This window comes from Capsicum annuum, chromosome 9, assembly GCF_002878395.1.
Source record: "Capsicum annuum cultivar UCD-10X-F1 chromosome 9, UCD10Xv1.1, whole genome shotgun sequence".
In the NCBI taxonomy this organism is placed as follows: Eukaryota; Viridiplantae; Streptophyta; class Magnoliopsida; order Solanales; family Solanaceae; genus Capsicum; species Capsicum annuum.
In genome coordinates this window covers 189,740,744-189,748,124 of record NC_061119.1, presented here as the reverse complement: position 1 = coordinate 189,748,124, position 7,381 = coordinate 189,740,744, and positions in this window count along the sequence as shown.

Sequence of the window (7,381 nt, the reverse complement as noted above, 5' to 3'; positions counted from 1 at the left end):
GAGAAAAGATAAAACAATGCATACACTGATCGTGCTTAATTGGCACATGATTTTAGGACAGAATTGAATTCTAAACTGAATATAGATCAACTAAACATTCATATCTGATGCACGACTTATAATCTGAACTCATGAATGCATGATAAGCTATGCACTGATACTTGATACCAATTTTATACTAGAATTTTGAACATGCAATTGAATAAGCTTAAGGAAAATGGTTACCTCAAGCTATGTCTGAATTACGGGAGAAAATATGAGGGTACTTTATTTGCATGTCTTTTTCTTCTTCCCAAGTAGCTCCCCCCGTGGACTGATTCCGCCAAAGAACCTTGACTAGAGGGACTCCTTTGTTCCTCAGCCTACAAGTTTGATAGTTGAGGATTTCAACTGGAATCTCTTCATAAGAGAGGCTATTCTGAATGTCAACGCTCTAAATAGGGACTATAACTGCTGGGTCACCTATGCACTTCTTTAGCAAAGAGATATAGAAGACTGGATTAAGTAAGGCTAGATATAAAGGCAATTCAAGCTCATAGGCTACCTTACCGAAGCAACTGAGAATTCTGAAGGGACCGACATATCGGGGATAGGGCTTTCCATTCTTGGAAAATATGTTCACTCCCTTCATGGGAGAGATCTTAACATAGACATAGTCATCGACCTCGAATTCGAGATCCTTTATACGAACATCTGTATAAGACTTTTGTCAGCTCTGAGCAGCCCAAAGTCTTTATCTGATAAACTGAACTTTCTCTAAGGCATCAAATACTAAGTCAGGCCCTATGAATGCGATCTTATTAACTTTGAACCAAGCGATCGGAGACCTACATCTCCTACCATAGAGAGCTTCGAATGGAGCCATCTGAATACTGGAATGATAGCTGTTGTTGTATGCAACCTCAATCAAAGGCAAGTGGTCATCCCAACTTCCTTTGAAATCAGTTGCACACACCCTTAGCATATCTTCTAGAGTCTAAATGGTCCTTTCTGCTTGACCATCAGTATGAGGATGAAATACTGTACTGAGATGAACTTGGGTACCAAGACCCTTTTAGAACGCCTTCCAGAAGTGAAAGGTGAACTGGGTACCTTTGTCTAAGATGATAGATAGTGGAACATGTGTAATCTAACCAACTACCTAATATAGATTATGGCATAATCCTCGTCTGAGTAAAAGGTACGAACTGGAAGGAAATGAGCTGACTTGGTCATTCTTTCTACAATGACTCATATTGAATCATGCTGATGATGTGTTCTAGGTAAACCAGTCACGAAGTCCATGTTCACTTCTTCCAACTTCCAAGTAGGAATAGTGAACTCCTGCATGGAACCACTAGGTTTCTGATGCTTTATCTTAACCTGCTGACATATAGAGCACTTAGCCACAAACTGTGCAATGTCCCTCTTCATCCCACTCCATCAATAGATCTCCCAAAAGTCGTGGTATATCTTAGTTTCCCCTGGATGAATAAAGTATCGCACACCATGACCTTCTGCAAGAAATTTCTACCTCAAGTCATCTACATCGGGAACACATAAATAACCCCGACAGCGAAGAACACCATTTCCCCCTTAGGAAAAAACCTCTACATCCTAACTCTGAACTGACTCTTTTAGCTTGACAAGGCTAGGATCCCTGTTTTGCTTCTCTTTTACCTCAGAAACTAGAGATAACTCTGAAATACTCTTAACACATACACCACCCTTTGAAGAGTCGATTAAGCGAATGCCTAGTCTGGCAAGATTATGAATCTCCTGAGCTAATTTCTTATTACTATCCTCAACATGGGAAAAACTACCCATGGATAGTCTACTGAGTGCGTCGGCCACTACATTGGCCTTACCAGGATGATAAAGTACACTAATGTCATAATCCTTCAATAGCTCTAACCACCTTCTCTAATGAAGACTGAGATCTTTCTAGGAAAAGACTTACTGAAGGATTTTATGATCTATGAAGACGTCTACATGAACATCGTATAGATAATTCCTCTAAATCTCTAAGGCAAAGACAGTTGTTGCTAACTCAAGGTCATGAGTAGGATAATTCTTCTCATGGGGATTTAACTGTCTAGAGGCATAGGCTATGACTCTATCATGATGCATGAGGACATAACCTAAACCTACTCTAGATGCATCACAATATACTACGAATCCATCAGAACCATCGGGAAGTGCTAAAATTAGAGCTGAGGTGAGTCGAGTCTTCAACTCTTGAAAACTCTTCTCGCAAGGTTCTAACCACTAAAACTTGACCTTCTTCTGAGTTAATCTGGACATAGGATATGCAATAGAAGAAAATCCCTCGACAAACCATCGGTAATAGCCAGCTAAACCCAAGAAACTCCTGATATCTGATGGAGAGATAGAGCGACGCCAGTTTCTTACCGCTTTAATTTTTTGAGGATCTACTCTAATGCTATCACCAAAAATAATGTGGCCAAGGAATTCTACTGATCATAGCCAAAATTTTCTCTTATTGAACTTGGCGAACAACTGGTGATCCCTAAGAGTTTGAAGAACAATTATGAGATAGTCTGAATGATCACGCTCTGTGCGAGAATAAACTAGAATATCATCTATGAAGACTATGACGAATGTGTCCAAGTACTGCTTGAACACCTAGTTCATCAAGTCCATGAAAGTTGTAGGGGCATTGGTAATACCTAAGGACATGACTAGAAATTCAAAGTGACCACACCGAGTATGAAAAACTATCTTCGTAATGTCACATTCTCTAACTCTGAACTAATGATAGCCTGATCTAAGGTCTATCTTAGAGAAATAACTGGCACCCTAAAGTTGGTCAAACACTTCGTCTATCCTAGGCAGCGTATACCTGTTCTTGACCGTGACTTTTTTAAGCTGACGGTAATAAATACATATTTTGAGAGAACCGTCTTTCTTGCAAATGAATAAGACTGGAGTACCCCATGGGGATACACTGGGCCTAATGAACCCCTTATCTAAGAGATCCTTCAACTAATATTTCAGTTCCTTGAGTTCTGCTGGTGCCATTCTGTATGGCAGAATAGAAATAGGCTAAGTATCTAGGATAAGGTCTATGCCGAAGTCTATTTCCCTTTCAGGAGGAATGACTGGAAGATCTTTGGGAAAGACATCTGAATATTCATTAACCACTGGGACTGATTTAAGACTGGGAGATTTGGAACTGGAATACTTAATATGCATGAGATAATAGACACACCCCGTAGAAATCATTTTCCTTGCCCGAAGGTAGGAAATAAGATAATCCCTAAAAGATGAAGTGCTACCCTTCCACTCTAGGACGGGCTCATTTGGGAACTTAAATTGAACTATCCTGTTTCTGCATTCGACTATGGCATAGTAGGAATGAAGCCAATCCATGTCGAGAATAATATCAAAATCAGTCATCTCTAACTCGACTAAATCTATTGACAAAGATTTCTGAAATATCATGACCGGGTAGTTCCTGTATACCCACCGAGCTATGATGGTTTTACACACTAGGGTAGAGACTGAAAAGGGCTCTGCTAAAATTTCGAGACTGATTCCGAAATTGGCTTCTTTGTATGGAGTGACAAAACATAAGGATGCACCTGGTCTAGCAAAGAATAAACATGAACATGGAAAATCTGTAACGTACCAGTAACAACATCAGGAGAATATTCTTGATCCTGTCGGGTCTGAAGAGCATAGAGTCTATTTGGGCATTGTCCACTAGTAGCACTGGAAGTGGCACCCTACTGGTTCGAGCGACCGGACTGAGCTGTTGAATGATTTTGTTGACCCTGAGGGCCTGGCTGAGGACACTTCCCAATCCTGTGGCCTGACTTACCACAACCAAAACATACATCACTACCGGCTCTGGAAATACCCTTGTGGTTCATACCACAAGTCTGACAAAGGGAGTTTGTTTGGGAACTACAAAATTAGGATGAAACTGCAAATGATTTCCTCCCTCTAATTTGGGCTGAGCAAAACTAAAACTGCTTGCTCTTGCTCTCTTGTTCTGCCTCTCCCTAGTCTTAACTTTCTGCTTCTCTATCTGTTGAGAGTGGGTCATGAGCCTAGCTAAAGTCATATCACTGTTCAGCATCGCAGACTTACACTCATTTACCATGCTATCATTCACCCCTAAGACAAAGTTGCCCATCTTAGCCCTATTATCTACAACCACATGAGGGGCATATTTGGCTAGCTGAGTAAATCTAAGAGAATACTCTCTAACTATCATAGTTCCTTGCCTGAGATTGATAAACTCAAGAACTTTGGCCTCTCTCAGCTCTTGGAGAAAGAATCTATCTATGAAAGTCGTGACAAATTCTTCCCACTCAACAGGACCTACATCCTTTAACCTTTCTGCTAACAACTGCTTGTACCTAGTGTGAGCGACATCTTGCAATTGGTATGAAACTAACTCAACACTCTTAGAAGAAGTGGCTTCCATGATATCAATGACATTCTGGACTTGGTCAATGTATTCCTGAGAATCCTTGTCCGGCTTAGACCCAAAGAAGGACAGAGGGTTTATTTAGGTAAATCTTGAATCCTAGCTACTACCAAATTAACCACTGGGTTGGCTGAAATGTCTGCTATTCGTTTATTCTGGGCAGCTACAGACTGAGTAAGAGCGGTAAATACGATCCTGAATTCCGTATGAGAAACATATTTGCCCAAAGGATCTTCGGGCTGAGGAGCTGGCTGAGTTCTTCTCTTTGGAGGCATGTTACTGAAATAAGAGAAGACCAAATTAGAATGAGTGACTAACTTGAAATTATGTTTACTATAACGACATGAATACTGAAGAAAGCGGATTGTTCCTAAAACATCTTATAACCTCCTGTACATAAATGTGGCGTGCAACACACCCATGTACAAGACTCTACTAGATGCGGCTTTTAGACTTCCTAGGACTCTATTGAACCTTAGACTATAATACCCAGTTTGTAATACCCTAATTTTCCTGAACCGAAAAGCTATACGGTGCTTATGACCCTGAAAGATCACAAGCAAACCAATGACTGATATCTATACCTGTACACTGTAATATATAAAGTACTAATTCAAAAAACATGAATATATAGGAAATAAGGTTCAACTGAATAAAGAATCTATCAAAACATAACATCCATATTGGTGAAAGATACCCAAAACAACTGAAAGCTAAATCAAATCTGAACACAATCTGAATACTAAATCTTAAAGCCTCTAAGTGATGTCTGAATAAGGAGTTGAAGGAATATATCTCCAACTAACTCCATAAATTGATAACTAGCTAAAATCATAATGAATAAATAAAATCATATTGTCCTCGAATGAAGAGGACTCACTGAATCTCTACAACTGGAAATGCTACTACTACTACTACTGATCTGGAGCTCGTGTCTTTGAACCTATGGTGTAACATGAAAAGAAAGAACCATAGCACAAATGTGTTAGTACGAGGGAATGTACTAAGTATACGAGTGAGTTAGGCAAAATATAAATAGGGTTTACATGCATGAACAATGCTAACTATCTGACTGACATGAACGTAAAGTACAAATATACATACATAGTAACTGAAATTATGGGTGCATGATAGCTAGTCCTATATATTAATACATAGTTTACGGATGGCTAACATGACTGATATTGAAATTCTGATAATATTGGCGACTATATCTGATAATCCTGAATCTGTTGAAACTATCTGAGTTTCGTAAATTAATCGAGTCTAACTGCATCTGACAGTCCTGATATACTAAAATCTAAAGACCTATCTGAGTTCTTTTACTGAGACTAATTTGGAAATTATAGGAGGTAGTTGTTTAACGGACATGCCCCAATAATACATATAGCTAAGTTGGGGTACAATCTCTACCCCGACTAGAGGGGTGTAATACCGCACCACTAGTAAGGACAGTTCTAGGTGACCCTTAGTTGGTAGGTATTGGAAAGGAGAATGGTGGGAACCCTAAACTTACAGGTTAAACCACCTTATCAACCCTAATCTGATAGGCTAAGATGTCTCAACCTACGCTGGCTACGTAGTTCTGGAACACAAGGATGAATTCTAAGAATCACATCCTAAACTGGTAGGTGAGTCCCCATCCTTGGGTTCACTCGGTGCTAATTTCTACTCCCATCTGAAGAGACTAAACATGATTCAACTAACTGTACATGGACAGATTAATTGACTTTCATTGACTGAAGAAGTAGTACTATTATCTGAGTGTTAACTGAGATCTTGAGATTTTTGAGGTTTTCTTGAGTCATATGACTTACTGAGTTCTATAGATTATAGATTAACTAAAATTATCATGACAACATAACATGGCTCTAGGAACAAAACTTTTTTCTTGGGTACGAATACTCCAGGACACGATAGAAGGAAATTGACACACATGACATGACTTGATCACAATATTTGAGTCCACAATTCATAATATCATAAGTAGGGGATATCATATTTCATATAGTTTTTCAACATCTTAAACATTATAGGTAATGCATGGATATTTATCATGTACATATTGTATATCTCCATTATCTTACATGCTTCATACCACCACAGTAGCAATAAATGAAAAACATGGGATTCATATTGATGTATAAGCTAACATGGACTTGTCATTTAGACATCATAGAACCATATAAACATGAATTTCTAACATCCTAAAAATTTTATCAAACACCTTACATGTATTCTTTAAGGCATAGATGAGTTTCATACTTTCACCATATTGAACCACCTAAAGTTCATGGTTTTCAATTAACAAACATATATATTCCATGAAAAGACCTTTAGACATTACATTGAAAGTAAAACATCAATCGTCAATATGTACATACGCATATCACCACAAAAAGTTTACAAAATAATACTTAAAACATGGTTCTTGAGCTCTATGAATGGATTGGATCCATAGATGAAGACTACGCATACCTTAGAAAGAAAACCTTGATGATTTGCTGGAGAGTTCTTGGATTGGGAAACTTAATTCTCAATTATCTAAAAAGAAGGCTTGAATCTTGCTTTTGAGAGATAAGTTTGATGAAAACCCTAATCATGTGGTTGGGAGCATAAAAGTGGGTTTTTGAGATGCTTAATTAAAGAAAAAATGGGAAAAATACGCCTCTTTGGGGTTATAAGTTGTGGAAGGTGAAGGAAATGACCAAAATACACTTTTGAAATAAATTCCCAGTTGCTGAAAAATCAAAGCTGACGACCTTCGTGTAGGGCGTCACAAATGTGATAAGCTATCACGAATGTCGTCACTTAGGAGCTGGTTTCTGCCTAAGGCTGATGACCTTCGTGATAGGGCATCAAAAATATAATAAGCTGTCACGAATGTCATCACTTAGGAGCTGGTCTCTGCCTAAGGCTGACAACCTTCATGATAGGGCATCA